The 24,055-nt window shown below is 50.4% G+C and overlaps 1 protein-coding gene across 1 annotated transcript in view; it reads left to right on the top strand.

Moving 5' to 3' along the window:
- Nucleotides 1–24,055, top strand: part of LOC128980263 (zinc finger protein 91-like) — a 150,316-nt gene that overhangs the window by 8,440 nt on the left and 117,821 nt on the right.

Below are 24,055 nucleotides of genomic sequence, written 5' to 3'. Positions count from 1 at the left end.
AAGGAAGTGCAAGTGCATGAGGGACTGGGTATATTAGTTTGGGGTTAAATTAACAAGGTGGGAATTATAAAAATCTAGTTATTTTTATTTTTCCAAAAACCCCACCCCAAAATTATGTACAAAACTGATAAAAATCTGGGGGTATCTGGAGGGTCTTTTGGGGGATTTTTGGTTGGATTTTTGGGGTTAGGGTTAGTTGGACTTGTTGTTGGATTGTTAGAGGAGAAGTTGTTGCTGGATTGTTAGAATCATAGAATCAGTCAGGGTTGGAAGGGACCACAAGGATCATCTAGTTCCAACCCCCTGCCATGGGCAGGGACACCTCACACTAGATCAGGCTGGCCAGAGCCTCATCCAGCCTGGCCTTAAACACCTCCAGGGATGGGGCCCCAACCACCTCCCTGGACAACCCATTCCAGGCTCTCACCACTCTCATGGTGAAGAACTTCTTCCTCACTTCCAGCCTGAATCTCCCCACTTCCAGCTTTATTCCATTCCCCCTAGTCCTATCACTACCTGATATCCTAAAAAGTTCCTTGCCAGCTTTCTTGTAGGCCCCCTTCAGATATTGAAAGGCCACAATAAGGTCACCTCGCAGCCTTCTCTTCTCCAGACTGAACAGCCCCAGCTCTTTCAGTCTGTCCTCATAGGAGAGGTGCTCCAGCCCTCTGATCAGCCTGGTGACCCTTCTCTGGACACCTTCCAGCATGTCCATATCCCTCTTGTAACAGGGGCTCCAGAACTGGACACAGTACTCCAGGCGGGGTCTCACCAGACCTGAGTAGAGGGGGAGAATCACCTCCCTTGACCTGCTGGCCACACTTCTCTTGATGCAGCCCAGGCTCTGGTTGGCTTTCTGGGCCGCAAGTGCACACTGACAGCTCCTGTTGAGCTTCTCCTCCACCAGCACCCCCAAGTCCCTCTCCTCAGGGCTGCTTTCCAGCCACTCACTGCCCAGCCTGGATTTGTGCTTGGGATTGCCTCAACCCAGATGCAGGACCTTGCACTTGGTCTTGTTGAAACTCATGAGGTTGGCTTGTGCCCACATCTCCAGCCTGTCCAGGTCCCTCTGGATGGATGCATTCCCTCCAGCCTGTCTGCTGCACCACACAGCTTGGTGTCAGCAGCAAACTTGCTGAAGGTGCACTCAATGCCACTGTCCATAGCACCGACAAAGATGTTAAACAAGACTGGTCCCAGGACTGAGCCCTGAGGGACTCCGCTTGTCCCTGGCCTCCACTGGGACATGGAGCCATTGACAGCCACTCTTTGGGTGTGGCCTTCAAGCCAGTTCTTTATCCATCTCGTGCTCCACCCATCAAACCCATGTGTCACCAGTTTGGAGACCAGGAGGTGGTATGGGACAGTGTCGAAGGCTTTGCTCAGGTCCAGGTAAATGACATCAGTTGCTCTCCCCTCATCTATTAATGTTGTGACTTTGTCATAGAAGGCCACCAGGTTTCTCAGGCAGGATTTGCCCTTGGTAAACCCATGCTGACTGTACCCAATCACCTCTTCACTATTCTTCTGTCTCAGAAGTACCTCCAGGAGAATGTGCTCCATGATCTTACCAGGCACAGAGGTGAGACTGCCTGGCCTGTAGTTCCCTGGTTCTTCCTTCTTCCCCTTTTTGAAAATGGGAGTAATGTTTCCCCTTTTCCAGTCAGTGGGGACTTCCCCAGACTGCCAGGACTTTTGGAATATACTAGAGGGGTTTAGCAACCTCCTCTGCCAGTTCTCTCAGTACCCGTGGGTGTATCCCGTCGGGTGCCATGGACTTGAACACTTTCAGGTTCTTCAGATGATCACCAACCTGATCTTCACTTATGATGGGCAGTTCTTCCTTCTGGTTCTTGCCATTAGCTTCCATGACTATTCCAGGAGTGTGGCTGGAGGCCCTTGCAGTGAAGACTGAGGTAAAGAAGTCCTTGAGAACCTCAGCCTTTTCCAGGTCCCTTGTGACCATTTCACCTGTTTCCTTTCTGAGGGGGCCCACACCTTCCCTAGGCTTCTTTTGACCATTAATATATCTGTAGAAATTCTTAGTGTTCCCTTTGACCTCCCTGGCTAGATTCAATTCAAGCTGTGCTTTGGCTTTCCTAAGCAGGTCTCTTGCTGCTCAGGCAGTTTACTTATATCCCCCCATTCCAGCTGTCCTTTCCTCTACTCTTTGCAGTTTCCTTTTAAGTGATAGTGTGTCCAGCAGCTCCTTGCTCATCCAGGCAGGCCTCCTAGCATTCTTCCCTGCTTTTCTCTTTGTTGGTATACATTGCTCCTGGACACAGAGGAGGTGGTCCTTGAATACTGACCAGCTGTCCTGGGCCCCTCTTCCCTCTAGGGCTTTGTCCCACGACACTTTGGCCAGCAGATCCCTGAAGCCATCAAAGTCTAGGGTCGTAAGCTTGGAATATGTCCTTCTGGTTGCCCTGAGGATCTTAAATTCAACTGCTTCATGGTCACTGCAGCCGAGGCTGTCTCTGAGCCTCACATTGGTTACCAACCCTTCCCTGTTGGTGAGAACAAGGTCCAGCACAGCACCTTTTCTTGTTGGTTCCTCTACCATTTGGAGGAGCAAGTTGTCATCTATGCAATCCAGGAACATCCTGGATTGCTGGTGCCTTGCTGTGTTGTCCTTCCAGCTGATGTCAGGGTGGTTGAAATCACCCATGAGGACCAGGGCTTGTGACCTGGAAGCTGCTTCTATTTGCCTGTGGAGGGCCTCATCTGCTTGGTTCTGCTGGTCAGGTGGCCTGTAGCAGACCCCTACTGTAACATCTCCTTCCCCTGTCTTGCCTTTAATTTTAACCCATACACTCTCAACCAGCTCTTCATCCTTCCCCAGGTGGAGCTCCACTGATTCCAGCTGGTCACTGACATAGAGGGCAACACCTCCTCCTCTCCTTCCCTGCCTATCCTTCCTAAAGAGCTTGTACCCATCTATCCCTACATTCCAGTCATGGGTATCATCCCACCAAGTTTCAGTAATAGCCACTATGTCATGACATCCCAGCAGCACAGTGGCCCTTAATTCATCCTGTTTGTTGCCCAAGCTGCGTGCATTTGCATAAAGACATTTCAGCTGGGCTGGCCCTGTCCTCCTCTTGTGCCAATTCCCCTTGATTTCCACAGAGTGTCCTGGTGCATCATTCATGGTTTGCCTCAGGGCAGCAAATTGAGAGCCCTCACTAGCTCTCCATCCCTCTGCCTCTGGTGAGCTGCCCCTCTGTTTGTCACTGGCCAGCAGAAGACTATGCACCCCTTCCTCTTTCAAATCTAGTTTAAAGCCCTATCAACGAGCCCTGCCAATTCCTGCCTCAGGATCCTTTTCCCCCTCTGGGACAAGTGCATCCCATTTGTTGTTTGCAGCTCTGATTCCTTGTAAATGGAGCTGTGATTGTAGAACCCAAAGCCCTGTCGGTGACACCAGCCCCGGATCCATGAATTGACCTCTTGGCTCTTCCTATATATTCCCTTGTCCATCACTGATGTTAGAGGGATAGAGGAGAACACAACTTGAGCTCCTGATCCCTTTAGCAGTTGTCCTAAGGTTCTGAAATCTCTTTTAACTGATTGTGAGCCTCTCATTGATACATTGTCACTACCCACCTGAAAGACCAGAAGTGGGTAGTAGTCTGAAGGACTCACAAGGTTGGGAACTTTACCTACAAAGTCCCTTACCTGGGCACCAGGGAGGCAGCAGACCTCTCTATGAAGTGGGTTTGGTCTGCATATTGGGCCCTCTGCTCCCTTCAGTAGGGAGTCTCCTATAACGATGACCCTACGAGGTTTCTTTACAGGATTAGTTTTTATGGCTAGACTGTGGCAACCTGTCATTGGTGCAGCTTCTGACCTTCTTGAGTCCTCATCCTTAGCTATGACTTGTTCCTCCTGCAGAGCCTCATACCTATTCTGTAAGTGCACTGTAGGCACTGTGCTGCTTAAAGTAGCACGCTTGCTCTGTTTGCATTTCTTCCTTCTGGCAGAGACCTGTTCCCATTGGCCCTGCTCATGTGGGTTACTGCATGGAGGAAGGACAAGGAGTTGTTGGTGGTGCTTGCTCCACAACACTGTCTCGGCTTTGCTTTTCCAGCGACCGCTCTGGTTTCTCTCAAATCCAGAGCATTTGCCCCTATGATGGCCAAAGCCGAATTTGTGGCCATAAGCAGACAAATCCAACAAAAGCTCAGTCCATGTCATGACGTTCCCGGGCATCTTGGGATTTGTGATTTTTCTCTATCGCTTTCTCAATCGCCTCCATCCTTTCTGAGGCACACCCTTGCAGACTGGGGGGCAGCCCACACATCAGAGGATGAAGCTGATCAGGGTTCACTGGTGTGCTTAGTGGGGAGTTGTATTTCCCCTTATCATAAATTGCCTGCACGCAGGCAAGCCTCTGGAGTGCCCAGGTCAGTTCGGAGGAGCTGGTAACCTCCAGTTCCAGTGGTTCCCCTCTGTAAACCAGACGAAATCCGCTGGCCCAGTATGCTAGCCGCACGGTCAGGCTGTGTGAACCTTCTGGCTCGCGCGTTAAGAAAATGTCCTTGCCCCAATCCCCAACGGCTTCTTCCGAATCGAGAAAAATTTTATCCCCACCAGTACAGGACACCTGAGAGATGTAATCTGCCACAGATTCATCTGGCTCCCTCCCATACTGGTTTTGAGTTGTGTGCTGGAATACCTCTGTGTGGTAGTCATGGCACAATGATTGCTGCTGCAGTCTCTGACCTCTGTTTTGGTCACTGGGTGCATGCTCTTGTGTCCAGTAAAGTGCTCCTCCCTCAGTACTTTCCTCCCGCTTGCCATGGGAGGCAGGGAGTTCCTCTCTGGTTGGGACTTGGACTTTTTGCATGGCTTATTTCTAGATTTCTGTGGTGCAGGGGCAGACACTGCGGGGTCCTTGGTAACAACAGAGTCAGATTCACCAGGGTCCTCCTTCCCAGAATTATCTGACACAAAAATCTGTTCCTGTTCCCGCAGCTCCAAATTACTAAACTCGTGGGGAGGGGGAGGGGGTCAGCAGCCCTTTGTTTTTCTGGACCAGTCCTAGGATGGCTCTTGCTTCTGCCTGTGCTTTTAAGGCTTTGCTAAACCCTTTCATTTGCATAGCCATACTTTCCCACAGATTTTGATTTTCATCCTTTAGCTCCTTTTCCAAAACATGAATTTTCTTTTTATAAATTGCAAATTGGTCCTGTACCTGGACCACCAGAGAACCAAGAAGCACAGCGTAATGCTCAGCTGTTGAATCGCAGAACAGACCCTCAGCATTTTCAGCTAATCTTGCTGCAATCTGCTCTGGGTTTTCACAGTTTTCCTGTGCCCAAGCCAATTCGACTCCAGTAATTATGCATCCTTTTTTATGGAAGAATTCAGCTATTGAAAACCCCTTGCCAAGCTGTGCCATCTGAATTAATCTGGGAATTTCAGCCCACCACACTACAACAGAGGTTCTATTTGGTTGCAAATTCTTCCAGGATGCTTATGGCAATTTTACTACAATTTGGAAAATTCAGAGAATGGAAAAGGGTAAGCCACAAATAGCTTCACCCCACTTATAAACCAAAGGCCAGCCAGGAAACTGCTAAGGAAGTATGGGATGCTGATTTTTACTCAGGAGATCAGAGTAGGAATTTGAAGACAGTCCCTATCTATCTCTCTTGCTGATAGGGTCCAGAATCTGTTGGTTTTGTAATCCAATTCTGTGGGTGATGGGGCTCAAATCCAACAGGGGGAGACCTGCCAGAAACCAAAAGTGTCCGTAGACATGGCTGCCACGAGGGAAACTCCTGCAGTGCAAGGAAAAAACCACAGGACCGGTCCCGAACAGACAGAAGCACAGCAGGATTGGTCACAGGCAGTATTAGTCCTAGGCAGGCAGGGTCATGGCAGGCAGGCGGGTCCGGGGAGCAGCCAGTCAAATGCTGCTTCCTCCAAAGTAGCCACAAATCCAGGGCAAGGCAAAATGAGTGCCCAAAATGGCAGAGCTGAAAAGGAGCAGGCTCCAGGAAAATGGGCAAGAGCAGCAGAAAATAAGAGTCCTGACTGCCTTCTGCTCTCACTTTTTAAGATATCTCTAGACAATCATCCAGGCCAAAATGTGAAGTACCTCCCTTATCACATTCCCACATCCCGGCTGACTTCTCCCTACATCAGTAAATATCTGTGGGGGCCTTTGTCCAGCAGAGACAATGGGTGAAATGCCCTGTCCCCAGAAGGAGGGGAAGGCCATTTAGCACCTTTGTCTTCCCCATTTAAACCTCTGCTGATGGATGAGGGAAGAAGGGTGGGAGGTGGGGGGGTGGGGAACACCCTGCAACACACACTGGGAGAAAAATAACTTGGAATGGAAGTTGTATGTTGCAGGAAGTGATGCAGGAAGAAGGACTCAGACTGCTGGAGCCTCACAAGAAACAAGAGCGACAGTGGCCGAAAGCAAGCTGGCCTTGGTAGCCAACAGTAGGCTGTCCTGCTGCTCCTGTCCTGAACAGTCCCAAGTGACATCTGGAGGAGCAGCAGAATATCTTTCTATGACAGGACTGAGATGCTGCTATAAATCTGTGTGTGCTGGGGACTGAGATGGTTTCAGTCTGTAGGCTAAGTCGTGAGTGTAAGCAAGAAAGGATTCAAGTCTGAGACACAAAGGAGAAGGTAAAATGTATTGAACTGTGTGGAAGCTGAGCATGACACAAATGGTCTGGAATAAGGGCTGGAGATTGTAGTGGGTTTGGGCTGAGCTGGAGTTAATTCTCCTCTGAGCATCTTCCCAGTGCTGTGCTTTGCAGAGCTGTAGCTGGGGGTTGGTAACACAGCAGTGTTTTGGCTGCTGCTCAGCTGAGCACTCAGGCTGTGCTTTTCCAACAGTTCCCTGCCCCAGGGGTATGCTGAGGAGTGGTGAAGATCCTGGGAGGGGACAGAGCCAGACCAGCTGACCTCAGCTGGCCAAAGGGGTGCTCCATGCCATATGACATCTGCTCAGAGATAAGAACTAAGTGAAAGAAGGAAGTGTGGAGGGAGATATGTCCATGGCTCCTGTCCTCCAGAGGAACCATTATGCACAGAGCCCTGCTGCCCAGAAGTGACCAACCCCCAGCTGCTGCTGGGCACCAGAGACTAACATCTCTCTCTGCTTTCCCTTCCTCCCGCTCTACTGCTTGTGCTTATTGTTATAATTAAATTGCTTCTATCTCCCAACTGCCTTTTGTTATCCTTTCCCCTCTGCCCTGTCCATCTCAGAAGGGGAGTGACAGAGTGACTTTGGTGGGCATTTGGCCCCCAGCCAGGGCCAGACCACCCCAGGGGTAAAGACTTTCTTGCTGGCTTCTGCTGCTGCTTCTGCTTTTGCTAAGGGAACTGTACAGTGAATCAGGTCATTAAAGTCCTTCTCTCTGGGCCTGGAGTGTGGGGGGCCTTGTGTGAAACAGCTGTGTTAAGCAAGAACACAGGTGCAGACTGGCCAGCCAAAGGCCGTTTCCATTATTCTTCAGATTTCTCCTTCCATCAGCCTTTGTTCATTCTGATCCCTCTCACTTCTGCTACTTCTCTGAGCATCATACAGGGGAAGCTGACCTGGCTGTCAATAGCCTCCTTGTCTCCTGAGCCACCTCTGTCATTCTGTTTCCATCCATCTGTTGTTTCTACCTGGCTAAACCATTGCTGGCTAAATCATGCCTTGGACAGAGACAACCTGCTGAGAGAGAGCTTGTGCTGAGCAGAGGGTTCCAGAGGGCTTGGATTGCTGCTGGAATTTTCTCAGGTTGGACTTGACTTTGCTTCCACACAGGAGCAATTCTCTAAGGAGAGCAGGGGGGAGATGGTGCCATGGAGCTGTGAGCTCCAGCTGCAGAGAGCAGTGGATAAGTCTGATGAAAGAGTGATGTAACCCCAGGTGTGCAAGGAGAGGCATGGGGAGTCTGGGGAGTGAGGAGCAAGGTTGTCCATACAGTGTCAGACATCAAGGAAGAGTTCCTCCTCCTGCTGAAGACCTCCTGTGGAGCTAGCCTGGATCAGCAGCACTTGGTGCCTTCTCACCTCTGCTCCAAACTGAAAAGTAATCAAATCTTTTCCCTTGGCCAGACCAAAATGAGCTTTTGTAGGTGCACTTGGAAATCTTGAAGAAAATGACAGACACAAAGAGCTCCTGAGGGCACTTGGGGCTCCTTACATGAAGCTGAAGTACTGAAAGAAGATTGAATAAACTGCTCAAGAAGTGAAAGCAGAAAGAAAACTCCAAGTACCTTGAAGTATTAATGGGCCCCACTGAGGTTTGTTAGTGCTAAAGGCTCCCCAGGAACTTGTTAGAGCAGCTCATTGGAGGCCATGATTGCAGACAGGCACTGTGCAGCTGGCTGCAATGCTGAGCAAAGCCTGGGCTTGGTTGGTGAAGCAGAAAGGCCAAGGCTTGAGCACAGTGCCTGGGCCCGCAGCTCCTGTCCCTCCCCAGAGGGTCAAGGCTCTGCCAGGTGCAGTGGGCTGTGCTTTGTGTGATGCTGAGGGAAGGACAAGGGGATGACAGTCCCCAGGCTTCCTGGGGCTGTACAAGGAGGCAGTGAGGCCCTGCCAGTGCCTCAGGACAAGGACTCCTCACAGGCCTTGGTGGCAGATGATTGCCATAGGCAAGGAGGCCAAGCCTTGGGTTCTCTTGATGCCTCCCAGCCCTGCCAGTGCTCTTTGCCATCTCTAACACACATCTGTCCTACACTGTCCCACAGCCTGCCTTTGCTTTCGGAAGCAGAAAGGCTCAGCTCTGGCCACAGAACCTGGGCAGGCAGATCCTGAAAGCCTCCAAGGAAAGATTCCTCTGGCTGGCCACAGTGGCAGAGACAACTGCCACAGACAAGAGGAAAAAGCCCTCAGGCCTGTTGGGCTTTCAGCTTTGCAGGCTGTGCTACACTGCCCCTGCCTGCAGTTCTTTCCTGTCAGGCTCTTGACACCCCTCTTGCCTTCCCATCAGCTCCATCAAGGGATGGAGTTTAGTACTGTAAGGGAGCCCACTCTTCTGCTCATATTGGGATGGGGCTAAGTACATACAGGGAAGGTACCAGAGGATCCAGTTTGTACTGGATGGGGGGAGGGACAGACTATGCTGAGAAAGGTTAAAGTGATCCAGTTTGTACTGGGAAGGGACTCTGAACTGGGAGGAGGCCAATGGATTCAGTTTATCCTGGAGTAATGCCCAAGATCTCCTGGGAAGTTTTGAATGGATGCTGACTTCTGTGCAGGGGCTGAGTCTGTACTGGGACAGGATCAGAGCTTTCAGGTTGTACTGGAGACCCCCAGACTCTACTGTGAGTGGCCATGGGATCAGGTTTTACTGGGAGGTGTCACAAACTTGACAAGGAGTTGCCAGGACAGGAGATCCAACTTAGTGTTGGACAATATCCAATTTATTGTTTCCTGGGAGAGGTTGAAGGGGTTTATCTGGGACTGGGAAGGAGCCCAGTCTGTACTGGGATGGGACCAGGATATCCATGTTTGACTTTGATAGGGCCCAGTCTGTGTTGGAAAGGGTCTCAGGGCTCCAGTGTGTACTGGGATGGGTCTCAGACTGTGCTGTGATGGAGCCAGGGCATAGAGTTTGTACAGGGAGTGGTTTAGGGGCTGCAGCTTTTCCCGGGAGCAGGCACAGTCTGTCCTGTGAAGGAGTCCTGTTCCCTGTTTTACACTAGGAGGGAGGCTTTTGACACTGGGAGGGAGTCATTTCATATGGTTTGTACTGGGACAGATGTCTTTGGTATTGGGAGGGAGCAGTGCTTCAGCTCTGCACTAGGAAGAGCCCAAGTCTGTACTGGCCTGAGAGCAGGAGATTCAGTTTGCACTGGGGTGGTCTGGAGTTGGTACTGGACGTTGCCATGTACTGGAAGGAGACCAGGACCAGAAGACCTTGGAGGGGTTCAAGGGATCCTGTTTGTACTGGATAGGGTCCCAGTCTCTACTAGGAGAGATCAAGCCATGAGCCTGAGCCACTCCGCTGGGACCAGAAGCCTACTGCTGCCTGTTCCCCCAGGGTCTGTTCTCCAGGAGGGCCAAGCCCAGCTCCATGGTCACACACAAGCAGCCAGACACTGAAGGTTTCTGCTTCTGGAACTGCCCAGCCCAGCCCAGATCCCTCACAGATGTTTCCCACCTCCCTTTCCTCTCTGCACTTCCTCTGACCTATCCTCAGCATAGCGCAGTCTGGGCTGGCCCCACAGCATTACCACTGCTGCAGGGCGCTCTGGGCAGTGCCACCACAGCTGAGCCCCTCTGCAGAGCACAGCAGCTGCAGGGTGGGGAAGAAGAGTGAGCCAAGAGGTGGGGGACATCCATGGCTCAAGGCAGGAGGAGATGTTCTGCTCTGATGGCAATACTGCTCTGGAGGCCAGATCTGTGCCAGCAGTGCCCCCGGCCTGTCCCTGCCTGCAGTCCCAGCACTGCCCAAGTTGCCACAGCCCTCAGGCCTTGCCCCAACACAGAGGCTCAGCAGGAGACTGTGGAAGGGCAGAAAGAGCAGCTCAGGACAGCCCAAGTTCTGGGGCTCCCTGGCACTGCTGCTGTGCTGGGACTCTGCCCCTCCACCTCTGCACACAGGCACTGCCCTGCAGCTCCAGAGAAGGCTTGGGGGAAAGAGCTCAGAGAAACAAGTCCCTGCAGGGTCCTGTCTTGTGTTGCACACACAGGAAGCACAGCTCCTCATGTCTACAGCCTCTGGGACACACCAGACAGGACAACACTGAATCAGAAATTGTCTCAAGAAAGGCATTTGTGTGGGAGCAACATTCTCACAAGGGTGACACCACCAGCAGCAGCTAAAACTCAAGAAGCCAGGATGGGGTTGCACTGAGTGACACCAGAACTGTTCTGCAGAAGAGCACAAAGAGTTTACTGCTTCAGACCCCATCCAGTGATCAGTTTGCTCAGGGCAGCCTTCAGCTCCTGGTTCCTCAGGCTGTAGATGAGAGGGTTCACTGCTGGAGGCACCACTGAATACAGAACTGCCACCACCAGATCCAGGGATGGGGAGGAGGTGGAAGAGGGCTTCAAGTAGGCAAATATGGCAGTGATGATAAACAGAGAGCCAGGTGAGGGAGGCAGGTGGCAAAGGCTTTGTGGTGTCCCTGCTGAGAGGGGATCCTCAGCACTGCCCTGAAGATCTGCACATAGGACACCACAATGAACACAAAACATCCCACAAATGGAAAAGCACTAAAAGCCAACGTCCCTGAGGTAGGATGTGGAGCAGGAGAGCTTGAGGATCTGGGGGATTTCACAGAAGAACTGGTGCACAGCATTACCCTGGCAGAGGGGCAGAAAAAATGTATTCACTGTGTGCAGCAGAGCATAGAGACAGCCACAGGCCCAGGCAGCTGCTGCCAGGTGGACACAAACTCTGCTGCCCAGGAGGGTCTCACAGTGCAGGGGTCTGTAGATTGCAATGTAGCGATCGTAGGACATGATGGTGAGGAGAAAATACTCTGTATTAATTAAGAATACGAAAAAGAAGAGCTGAAGAACACATCCACTGTAAGAGATGTCCCTGGTGTCCCACAGGGAATTGGCCATGGACTTGGAAACAGTGGTGGAGATGGCACCCAGGTCAAGGGGGGAGAGGTTGAGGAGGAAGAAGTCCATGGGGGTGTGGAGGTGGTGGTCAGAGGCTATGGTGGTGATGATGAGGCCATTCCCCAGCAGGGCAGCCAGGTAGATGGCCAGGAAGAGCCAGAAGTGCAGCAGCTGCCTTGTACCTAGGAATGGCAGGAGGAGGAAGTGGCTGATGGAGCTGCTGTTGGCCATTGCCTGCCTCTGGCCATGGAGATCTGTGCAAGGAGGGAAGGACAGTGACAAGTTAGGGCACACTTCTCTCAGGCTCATTGTAACCTCCCTCCCTGAGCTGCAGGAGGAATGGATCAGCTCAGTGCCATCACTACCAACCCAGGGCAGAGTTCATCACAGCTTCAAATGCAGCAGGGACACAGAATTGCCAGGAAGATGCCTGTGGGCTCAGAAGAGAAAGTGACCAACAGCCCAATGGCAGAGAACAAGAGTCCCATGGAGAGGTGGAGCTGCTGACACCACTCTTGCTTCCCCACCCAACTCTCCCCCTGCCATTTCCATCCCTTCCCTCAGCTGTCTCAGCTCTCCCTGCCATTTCCTGGCACCTCTGGATGGCCTCATGCAGAGCAGCTTTACCGTTTGAGGGACATTTCTTTGGCCTCATCTCCAGCCTGAGCCTTCCAAGCTGCACTGTGTGAAGGTTTTGGTGTCTCTCCACTCCCCACAAGAGCTCCATCCTCTGTGAAACCACCCTTCAGCCATGTGCACACTGCTAGGGCAGTGCCCTGAGCCTCCCTTCACCAGGTTGAAGCAGCCCAGGTTCCTCAGCCTCTCCACAGAGATGTCAGTCCCCATCCTGGCAGATCTTTTCTGCAGCCTTCCCACTTCCTCCCCACTGCTCCAGACTGCAGAACCCCACACCCAGACTGCAAGCATCCAGTGTGGGTGGGTGACTCCTGTGTCTGGGTGACTCCTGTGTCTGGGTGGCCACACTCCTCCTGCCACAGCCCAGCTGCACTTGACCTTCTTCACTGTGTGCAGGCTTTGCTCCAGCCCAAGGCATCCCATGACCTTCATCACTTCTTCCTTTTCCTGGAACTGCCCTGTGCAAACATTGTCTGGAATCCAATGGTGCTGCACACCCCCCGCAACCCCTCACTACCCCTCGATTTCCCATCCTTCCCTTCTCCTTCAGAATTCTTATATCAAAAGCATCAAGGCAGTTCTGAAAATACCTTCAGCTCTGAGCAGACACAAAACCTTTTCAATCTGCTCCTCACATCTCAGGGTGCTGACTCTTCTATGGCTCAGCAACAGTGGTCTCCTTAAAGAGACACTCAACGGATCCTGTAGACACAGACAAATCCCTGGCCCTGTTTTACACACTCATGACCCTCATGTCTAACCTCTCATCTACAGCCTGAGTAACAAAGAAGTCAGAATTGCCTTGGAGAGGTTCCTGTGAATGATGCTACAGAGTACCTAAATAGTCCCAAGTAGTACCAAAAGCTCCACTGGGGTTTGTGGCTGCTTGAACAAAGGCAACCCAGCTTTGCTCCAACAAAACCCTGTGTCCAGCCTGGCTTTCATGCTCCTCATGAAGGGGAAAGGTGTCCTGAGGCATCCCTGCTGTGTCCTGCCCCACCATGAGATCCCTGTACTGCAGAGCATCTTCAATGCCCCTAAGCAGTTTCATGCAAGCAGCTGTGCCAAGCTGTGTCTGACCAATGGAATGCTAAAGGGGAAGGGTGAAAAATTGGTCCCTAGCCAATGAAGGCCAGAGAGTGACAGAGCTGATGAAGAGATGACTGCCCTCAGGTCTGACAAATCACTTGCTAGACCCCAGGGACTATTTGCAAAGTCCCTGCATGGAATCAAAAGACACAGAGGTCATCTTCTCCTGCTCTGATGTCATCCATGGAGTTGTGTCATGCTTGGCATAAAGAATAAATTCAACAATATCAGGATGGGGACAGCCCAGCACTGGCACAGGGACTCTGAGACCTGTGGAGTTTCTGTTTAACCCCAGCTGGTGACTAAGCACTACACAGTGAGTCGCTTGCCACCTGCTGGTGAGACAGGGGAGAGAATCCAAGAGTAACAGTGAGAACAGACATGAGCTGGGATAAAGGCAACTGACCAGCAAAGCAAAAGGTACAGAGGGGAGCAAAGCAAACCCAGGAATTCATTCCTCACTTGGTTGGCAGGCAGGTACTTATAGTAGTAGTAACCCTAGAGAACAGGGTGCCACTGGGGTGATGAATGAAGCAGGAATTCTGTTATTGCTCTGTTACAGAATTCCAGAAACACAGAGTAGAGAATCACAGAAGTCCTCTCAGAAGTCTTTTGTTGCTGCATTGCAGGATCCCCAGGATAACAGAGTCTTAGAGTGTCCTTAATAGAAGTCTGTAAAGAATAAGGTTATTAATTTATGAGTTATGAAAATACAAAAGATGAAAATTAGTATTTATTAATATTAAATATTGATAGAAAGTTATTGATAAATTTTTATATGCAGATTCTAGTGCATCATTGTGGAAAGTATCCCATAAACTGGTACAGTGTAACCATTTTGAACCAAATTAGAGACCCACAAAATAGTTATTAAATGAGAACCAGGGCTGCAATTCCACCACTTGTCCACCAGATGGCGACTAGACAAGAGGCTTGGTGCTAAACAGCTGGCAGAGACAAGTCAGGGCATACAAGTAAAGGAACCTTTCAGAGACTTACATCCATTTCCCATCATGAGTTCTGGCTCTGGGCATAGCCGGGGAGGCTGTTTATAAAGCATGTTACAATTGCAGGTGGGCTAAAGTGCAGGGATTGAAACCCAATCAGAACTGCTGTGAAACACCTGAACACTGCAGAGATTCACAGCTTCACTTGGTGCTAAGTTACTGCTGGCTGCCCAGGCTAAGGGACTCGCCTAAGGCTGTGGCTGCTGCCGAGGCTCCGAGGCTCGCAGGGATTTGACGATGCTGTGGCTGGTCACTGCTGAAGCTCAGGGGCTTGCAGAGACCCAGCGCTGGCTCCTGGGGACGATCCCTTCAAGATGCATGGAGGCAACCTTCTCCTGTGGCTGCAGGGGAGTGTGTGGTGTAGACTTCTGCCTACAGGCAAATTCACCTGGACAGGCTCTCTCGAGTGGCTCCCTCAGTGCTGCAGTGCCACAGAGTGGGCAGGGTGCTGTGGGGGAGCAGTTCCCCTTCTGAGGCAGCTGGAGACTATGGTGGGGATGGCACAGAGCAGCTTTTCCTCTGGCTCAGCTCAGAACGAGCGAGTGTCTGGGACACTCCCAGGAGGTCCTGGCAGAGCAGGGTGCTCTGAATCGCCCAGGGTCAGCTTTGACTTACAGGGCTATGGAGCGGCAGGCAGTGGCTCCTTCTCCCATGGCTCCACAGACAGCATGCAGGGTGCTGCTGAGAGCGGTTCTTCTTTGCCAGCAGGCACACAAGGCTCTGGCTTGCAGGTCTGTGGCTTATGCTCGCAGCTGTAGCAGACCCTTAGAACCACTGAAAGTTCTCCCCCTGACTGGGTGTGGCAGTTTAGGCTGGGTGCCCCCTGCCACTGCTGCATGAGATACACCTCTGGTGTCCTAGGTGCCCACCCAATAGGGGTGGACACAGGAAATGGCGTATTTCTACCCATAAATCGCATGCCCTATAAATCCATCTGCAAAGCCATTCTCTTCCTCTTTCTTCCCTCTCTGCTCCCATGGGAGATGCTCTCTTATCGGGTAACAGTGGGGGAGCATCTCAGGCCCCTTAGGCCTGACTAGGCCTAATGCCAGGAGGAGAATGGAGGGGGGAGGGGGGCAGTCTCAGACCTGGCCAGCCTGAGACTTGCCTAGCAGTAGGAGGGGGGAAGAAAGAGCCCTGAGGGTTTGGGTATGCCCTCAGGTGGGAGAAGGGAAAGACTGGAAGCCTCTGGGAATTGTGTAAGGGACTCTGTATGCTGCTTCTTGGGCAGCACGCTTCTCTCCAGACTGCAAACAAAGGCAGTATGCATACACGAGGGCAGAGCACGTGGATGGAGCAGAATAGCACAAAAGAGCTTAGTAGCAAAGAGCAACTTGTTTACAATTTCGGGTAATATTTATAAGATGCACGAGGCTTGGATTTGGCCAATAGCCAATACTTGATCATATGCCTTTAGCCAATGGAGGTGTTTAAAGGCCGTTTGGACGTGGTGCTTGGGGTTATAGTTTAGGTGAACCTTCTAGAGTAGGGTTCCAGGTTGGACTGGGTGATCCTGAGAGTCTATTCCAACCTGAAGGTTTCTGTGATTCTGTGATTTATAATTTGGTCATTTGATTGTTCAATTGATCGCATGCAGTATCCTAACATTCCTTTCCAGGGCTAGGTCATAAGCTCCTAACAAATGGGTTTTTCTTTGGTCCAATGAATGCTCTGAGCTATTCCATTGTAAGGCTGTGACACTCAAACTCGTGTGAACACCTTCCCCAGTCACACACTCATTTGCCATTCATGGGATTCAATCCACATTCAGATGTCCTCTGGGGTCCTTTCTGTTCTATCAGCCTCAGATCAATGCCATCAGTCTCAGCTCAGCAGGGCAGTCACTGCCAGCAGCCTTAGCTCAGTTGTCTTTCAGCTCCTTGGGCTCTGCCCTCACCGCACTTGGCCTTCCTTCGGCTCTGCGGTTCCTAGTGGTGCTTCAGCTCTGCAGTGATTCCTGCAGTGTCAGCTGAGACCTTGGCAGGACCCAGTTGCACAACTGATCTCTCCAGCTCAGGCTATCTTTTGACTTTCCTTCTTGTTGTCCCTGAGCACCCGTAGGTGACAAAACACAAGCACAGCCCTTCCCTATGCTAACAAACCTCCTGGCCCTTCCTAAGATGAATCTCTCTGGGTGATGGATCAGAAAATTCCCTTCTTGTGGTTTTTAAGTCAGGGGTTTCAAGGAGTAGGTCTGAAACCTTCATCCTTGAACTCTTGCCAGTGGATTGCAATAACAACTCTTCCCTCCTTTATTTTTTTCTCTCCGTTTTTTCTATCCCTCTAAACCTCACAGAATCCTTACCTTAAAGCACTATGTTGTAATGTGGGGGGACTGCAATTCCCCTCCTACATTAACAACTCCAGACTAGCTCAGTTTGGAAGCAAATGAAGCTGTATTTACAAGCGAAAACTACAATCTACAATGGAATGCAATGAATAGGTACAAATACACAATATTTAAAAATATGTACAGTTAACAGAAGGGGCAAAATCCCTCTCGGCCAAAGCCAGGAAAGCTGCACCCCTGCCTCCCCCTTCTCTGCCTTTCCCAGACCCCTCTGGCAAAAGGAAGACAGACAAGAAGCAGAGAGGTTGTTAGAACTTAGCTTTCAAGGTCAGTATGCAGGTGTGTTATCTGTGAAGCTAAGCACACAACTCTGTTAGATTGCCCAGCAGAAAAACACCAGACAGACTAAATTTTGTTTTGAGTACTGACTCTATTTCTATTTCCCCAAAGGAAGTGTTTAGAATAATCATTATTTTTCTCTCTCACACCCAGTCGTGATTAATTCACATTCTTTTACTTTTCTTGCTGTAAAAAGCAATTAAAGGCATAGCCTTAAAACCACCACACACTATCAGGAATATCAAGAGAAGACCAAAACCATTTTGTAATATCCTTGCTCTAAACTCTTGACTTCTGCTAACACCAGAAATTGAGGCCAAACCAAAAGACTATGTTAAAACCAAACCATTGAATTAATCTCTAAAAAAAGGAAAAGCAAAAGCAAAAACTATTTTCCATTCCAGAGAGCTTTTTTGAAATGCTGGCACACAGAAAAAGTCCTAAATCATTCAGCCTAGGAGAGAACTATTGACCCATCAACAGACAAATAACTTCTTCTAGTTAAAATGACTCCAAACTTATTTTAATTGCAATTTCTCCAACCACAAAACTTTTGCATTATTTATGACCACCATTACCACTAGTTTACTCTTAGCAGTTGCTACCACCTTTGTTGTTATTAATATCACTTCTGTTCCTATTGCTGGTGTCTGTTCTTATTATCTATTGTGATTAGTTCCAATCACTTGATCCTATATTATTCCATTTTCTCCTAGATTATTCTATTGCTTCTTTCCTATTACTTCTCAGCTATTATTACAATTCCTTCCTACTTCTCACCTTTTATTACCATTACTTAGAATCATAGAATCGAACCATAGAATCATGAATCAAGAAGGCTGGAAGAGACCTCAAAGGTCATTGAGTCCAACCTGTCACCCTACACCTCATGACTATCTAAACCATGGCACCAAGTGCCACGTCCAATCTCCTCTTGAACACCTCCAGGGATGGTGACTCCACCACCTCCCTGGGCAGCCCATTCCAATGGCCAACCACTCTCTCTGTGAAGAACTTTCTCCTCACCTCCAGCCTAAACCTCCCCTGGCGCAGCTTGAGACTGTGTCCTCTTGTTCTGGTGCTGGCTGCCTGGGAGAAGAGACCAAACCCCTCCTGGCTACAACTTCCCTTCAGGTAGTTGTAGACAGCAATGAGGTCTCCCCTGAGCCTCCTCTTCTCCAGGCTAAACAGTCCCAGCTCCCTCAGCCTCTCCTCATAGGGCTTGTGCTCAAGGCCTCTCACCAGCCTCACTGCCGTTCTCTGGACATGCTCCAGCAATTCAACATCTTTCCTAAACTGAGGGGCCCAGAACTGGACACAGGACTCAAGGTGTGGCCTAACCAGTGCTGTGTACAGGGGTACAATGACCTCCCTGCTCCTGCTGGCCACACTATTCCTGATGCAGGCCAGGATGCCATTGGCTCTCTTGGCCACCTGGGCACACTGCTGGCTCATGTTCAGGCGCCTGTCAACCAGTACCCCCAGGTCCCTTTCCACCTGGCTGCTCTCCAGCCACTCTGACCCCAGCCTGTAGCTCTGCATGGGGTTGTTGTGGCCAAAGTGCAGCACCCAGCACTTGGATTTGTTGAATGCCATCCTGTTGGACTCTGCCCATCTGTCTAGACGGTCAAGGTCCCTCTGCAGAGCCCTTCTACCTTCTAACAGATCAACACCTGCTCCCAGCTTGGTGTCATCTGCAAATTTACTGATGATGGACTCAATCCCCTCATCCAGATCATCAGTAAAGATATTGAACAGGATGGGGCCCAGCACTGATCCCTGGGGGACACCATTAGTGACAGGCTGCCAGCTGGATGTGGCACCATTCACCACCACTCTCTGGGCTCGGCCCTCCAGCCAGTTCCTAACCCAGTGCACAGTGCTGCTGTCCAAGCCACAGGCTGACAGCTTGGCCAGGAGTTTGCTGTGGGGGACAGTGTCAAAGGCCTTGCTGAAGTCCAGGTAGACTACATCAACAGCCTTTCCCACGTCCACCAGGCTGGTCACCTGATCATAGAAGGAGATCAGGTTGGTGAGGCAGGACCTGCCCTTCCTAAATCCATGTTGGCTGGGCCTGATTCCTTGGCCATCCTTCAGGTGTGCAGTGATTGCCCCCAAGACAATTTGCTCCATGATTTTCCCTGGCACTGAGGTCAGGCTGACAGGCCTGTAGTTCCCAGGTTCTTCTGTCCGTCTGTTCTTGTGGATGGGCGTCACATTGGCCAGTTTCCAGTCTTCTGGGACCTCTCCAGTGAGCCAGGACTGGTGGAAAATGATGGAGAGAGGCTTGGCCAGCTCATCTGCCAGCTCTTTCAGCACCCTAGGATGAATCCTATCAGGCCCATGGACTTGTGAATATCCAAGTGACTCAACAAGTCTCGAACTAATTCCACATGGATTTCAGGAGTACAACACTGCTCCTTGACCCCATCGACCAGCTCAGGAGGCCAGTTATCCTGAAGTCCTCCTGCCTTACTGTTGAAAATGGAGGCAAAGAAGGTATTTAGAATCTCAGCCTTCTTCTCAGCCTTAGTTACAATGTTACCCTCCACATCCAATGAAGAGTGGAGGCTCCTCTTGCCCCTCTTTTTAGCATTAATATATTTATAAAAATGCTTTTTGTTGTCCTTCACGGAAGCGGCCAGTTTAATTTCTAAATGTGCTTTTGCCTCTCTAATTTTTCTCCTACCTGATCTAACAACATCCTTAAACATATCACTAGTTGCCTCCCCCCCCCTTTCCAAAGGCGACAAACCCTCTTTTTTTCCCTTAAATCCTTCAGGAGTTGCTTGCTCATCCAGGCCGGTCGTCTTCCCCGCCGGCTCGTCTTACGGCATGTGGGAACTGCCAGTTCCTGTGCCTTTAAGAGCTCCTGTTTGAAGTAGGTCCAACCATCCTGGACCCCTTTCTTCTTAAGGGCTGTTACCCAGGGAACTTTCCAAATAAGTTGCCTGAACAACCTGAAGTTTGCCCTCCGAAAGTCCAAAGTGAGGGTTCCGTTACTGCTCCTCTCTATCTCCCTGCATATTGAAAACTCCACTATCTCATGGTCGCTGCACCCTAGACAGCCTCCGACCATCACATCTCCCACCAGCCCTTCTCTATTTGAGAACAGCAGATCAAGCAGAGCCTTACCCCTGGTAGGTTCACCTAAGAGCTGCATCAGGAAGTTGTCATCCATGCACTCTAGGAACCTTCTGGACTGTCTCCTCTCTGCTGAATTAAGTTCCCAGCAGATGTCTGGTAGGTTAAAGTCCCCCACAAGGACAAGGTCTGATCATCTTGAGACAGCTTCCAGCTGCTTATAGAGTATCTCATTGGGCTCCTCGTCCTGGTTGGGTGGTCTATAACAGACTCCAACCAGGATGTCAGTTTTGTGTGGCCTCCCTCTGATTTTAACCCACAAGCATTCAACCCTTTCATCTGCAGCCTCAAGTTCTGAGGCATCAAAGGATTCCCTAATATACAGGGCCACCCCTCCTCCTCTTCTCCCTTGCCTGTCTCTCCTAAAGAGCTTATAACCCCCCAGTGCGGTACTCCAATTGTGAGAATCGTCCCACCACGTTTCTGTGATGGCAACTACATCATAGTTCTCCTGGTGAACCAAGAGTTCCAGTTCCTCTTGTTTGTTGCCCATACTGCATGCATTGGTGTACATGCACTTCAGCTGGGCTGCTGATTTCACCAGTTTGTGTGGTCCTCCCTCCTCTCCAGGGAGACTGGTTTCCACACCCACTCCCTTCAGACCTAGTTTAAAGCCCTCCCAATGAGTCCTTTCAACCCCAGTGCCAGCACCCTCTTACCCTTTCTAGATAAATTCAACCCAACTTGGTCCAGCAGGTCAGGTGCAGTAAGAGTTGCCCCGTGATCAAAGAAGCCAAAATTCCGCAGCTGGCACCATCTCCTAAGCCAACTGTTGATGGTGTGGGTTTTCCTGTTCCTCTCAGTGTACACCACTGCTACTGAGGGAACTGAGCAGAACACCACTTGAGCTCCTGCCCCGTCAATCGATTTCCCAAGGGCCTTAAATTCCTTTTTAATCTTCCTGGTGCTGCTCTTTTCAATTTCTTCACTTCCAGCCTGGATTACCAGCAATGGGTAATAGTCAGAGGGCTGGATTAGTTTATGTAACCTTTGGGTTATGTCCCTCACCCGGGCCCCAGGTAGGCAGCACGCCTCCCTATGGGATGGGTCGGGACGACATATGGGTCCCTCTGTTTCCCTCAAGAGAGAGTCTCCAATAACTATAGCCTTTCTCTTTTTCTTTGTGGCACTGGTCCTTAAGGTTGGGGGGGCTGCTTCGTCTTTGGCATCTCCTTGATTGGTTCCTCTACAATACTCTCATCCACATTGCCCTCAGCCTGCAGAGTCTCATACTTATTGCTCAAGGGCAGCGGGGGAGGGGAAGTGGGTCGGGGTGCATTCCCTTTGCTTCCCCTGTCAGGGACCTGTATCCATCCTCCACTGCTCCACTCTACTGGAGGGGGTTTCGAAGCCTGTTCCCACATATCCAACTCCCTTTCACATTCTCATATGGTCCTGAGCCTTGCTACCTCCGCTTTCAGCTCAGCCACTTCATCCTTCAGCTCAGCTACCAAATTTAAGAGACAATTCACCTGGTCACACCTGACACAGGTGTCTCCTTCACCCTCCACACCAAGTGCCAGGCTCGAACACTCACTGCAGCTGGATGCCTGAACACCAGCATGCTTGTAGAGAGACTCAGTCTGGGAACCTACTGCATGTTTAACACCCTTTGTCCAAGTTGTTACCATGGTAGGTACCTGCTTGCAAGAGATCTGGAGATCGAAGATTTTATTGAGAGTTGTTGGGGTTTTTTTGGTTTTGTTTTTGTTTTCTCCCCCTGTATCCTGTCAGCTGACCTGGCACATGCAAGCAGGCAAGAAGCCTATAGCTCACCAGCCAAAATGGCATTGCGCGCTCAGCCCCAACGGGTTTTAAAAATTCCCGCGGCTGACGTCACAATCCCGAGCAGGCACACGAGAGGACGACCGCTGGTTGTTGCTCTCTGCCAGGGTCCTTCCGCCCCGCAAACCCGAAAAGAAACAAAAAGAGAGAGAACCCAAAGCAGGCACAGCGGACCCGGTGTTGATTCCGATCAGCTCACCAGCCAAAATGGCTTATTACCTAGCATACTTGAAGTACTTAATATTTATCATAATTACTCATTATTTATTTTTCCTACTCTTCCTATACCTATTGCTATTAATATCCCTTATTCCTATTCCTATTATTACTATTCCTATGTTCTTCACTTACATGTCACCTACTTACCACTGCAATCTTACCCTTAGGATTTTTCAGGGAGTATCCAATTGGATCATTTATTACCAGCATTGAAAAGGCAAAGTTTTAATATCTCCTACAATCCAAAACCAACTCCAAAGTCATTCTCCATACCAGGGGCTGCCCCTACAAAATGGGAGCAGAGCTTTGGGAACTTGCAAACAAATTCAGCACTCAGTCTCTTCAAACCCCAAACCTCCTCCTGCAAACTGCAAAAACTGTGAGCGAGGGGGAGAGAGGAAGTGAGGGCTGGGGGGGGCTGAGCTGTGAACAGCTGATGCTGGACACAGCAACCTTCTTGCGCTCTTTGCAATCCGTCGTCTTCACAAAGGCACAGGTCTGCAAGCATTAGAAGTGAGGTCTGCATGGCAGCAATACTGCTCTTGGTTCCACAGCCTCCTTGCCACCAGCTTCCTGGCACCTGGAAAAACAGACTCCAGTTCCTTTCAAGCAGAGCTGTGCAAAGGAAAGCAGAAGCAGGGCAGCAGGAGGAGCCAAGCCCGGCAATTCTCTGCAGCTGCCACCTGGGCTGCTTTAGCTGCCATTTGGCCTGCTAAGCACTCCTCAACCCATCAATCTTCCTCACACAGGGAAATCTTCTGGAAGCTTCAGGCACTTGGCTGCAGTTGTTTTGTCACACCCTGCTTCTCCTGAGAAAGCCTCAATTCCTGTGCCCTTTTGAAAGACACAGGAGAAATGGAGTGAGCTTAAGAGCAGGAAGGGAGGTGGAAATGTAATGACAAAGAAGAACCATTTCTTCAGCCACCTCATCCATTTTCAGCTACAGTTTCTTCCTCCCTTTGTCCAGACAAGCCAGATGCTGAGAGCCATGGCTACAAACCCACACTGCAAAATGTCAGCAGGAAGCTTTTTTGCCCTCGGCTAGCACAGAGCCCTGTGCTATTTGAAAAGGATTCCTGTGGCTGCTCAGCTCTGCTGTCCATCTGCTGTGAAAAATGTACCAACCCCCTGGGGGATATAACAAGATGCCAGAAGTGCAGAGGGGAGAATCTCAGGAGTCCTCTCACAAGTCCTTGACTACAGCCTTGCAGAATCCTCAGCATGACACAGTCTTACAGCGTCCTTAACATCACAAGGCCCAGAAGCCCTTCACACAGGAAGAAGCTAACAGGAAGTCCCTAACAGAATATCTCTTGCCCAAAGTACCTCATTTTGATAGACTTTCTTACCTCTCTCATTCATTCACGGCACCAGCAGAATCCCTAACCCTGTGTATAAACTAAAGCATGCTCCAGTCAAAGGTGCCAGCACCTTTGGCTCATGCAGGATGTTCTTCTTGGCTCACACAGCAAAACAACTTTGCAGCTTGTAGTTGGTCAGCAGAGAATCAGAGGCTCTACACACAGCCCTGCAGCTGCCCTTGTGTGCACAACAGCAGCTGCAACCTAGGAGAGGAGGAGAAGCAGGGAATTCTAAAGCAAGGGATCATCACCACCTGGCATCCAGTGCTGCCTCACCAGTCCTAAAGGCTTCCCACAGTGGGGGAACTCCACACATCCAAGTTGCTCTCACAGCTTTAGAGGTTCCAAGTCCCACATGCACTTGCACTTCCTTAGCTGCTTGCCACTTCCTTGCCTAAGTGCCCTTCTGGGCTTCTCTGCATGTTGTACAGCTCCAAACTCTGCCTGTGCCAGTTATTTGTGGAGTGGGCTCTCTCCACCTGAAGACCATGACATTTGCACTCTCACTTTCAGCTTCCAAGGCAGCATCTGGAGCACACAACCTGTGGATTTGTGCAGCAGCTCAGCCAGCTGCAGCTTGAGTAGCAACAGCTCACGATTCTGCCAGGCACACTGCTTAGAGCTGCAGAGCTAAGATCAGACATCCT

This window comes from Indicator indicator, unplaced genomic scaffold, assembly GCF_027791375.1.
Source record: "Indicator indicator isolate 239-I01 unplaced genomic scaffold, UM_Iind_1.1 iindUn_scaffold_88, whole genome shotgun sequence".
Lineage (NCBI taxonomy): Eukaryota > Metazoa > Chordata > Aves > Piciformes > Indicatoridae > Indicator > Indicator indicator.
This window is presented reverse-complemented; position numbering and strand designations above follow the sequence as displayed.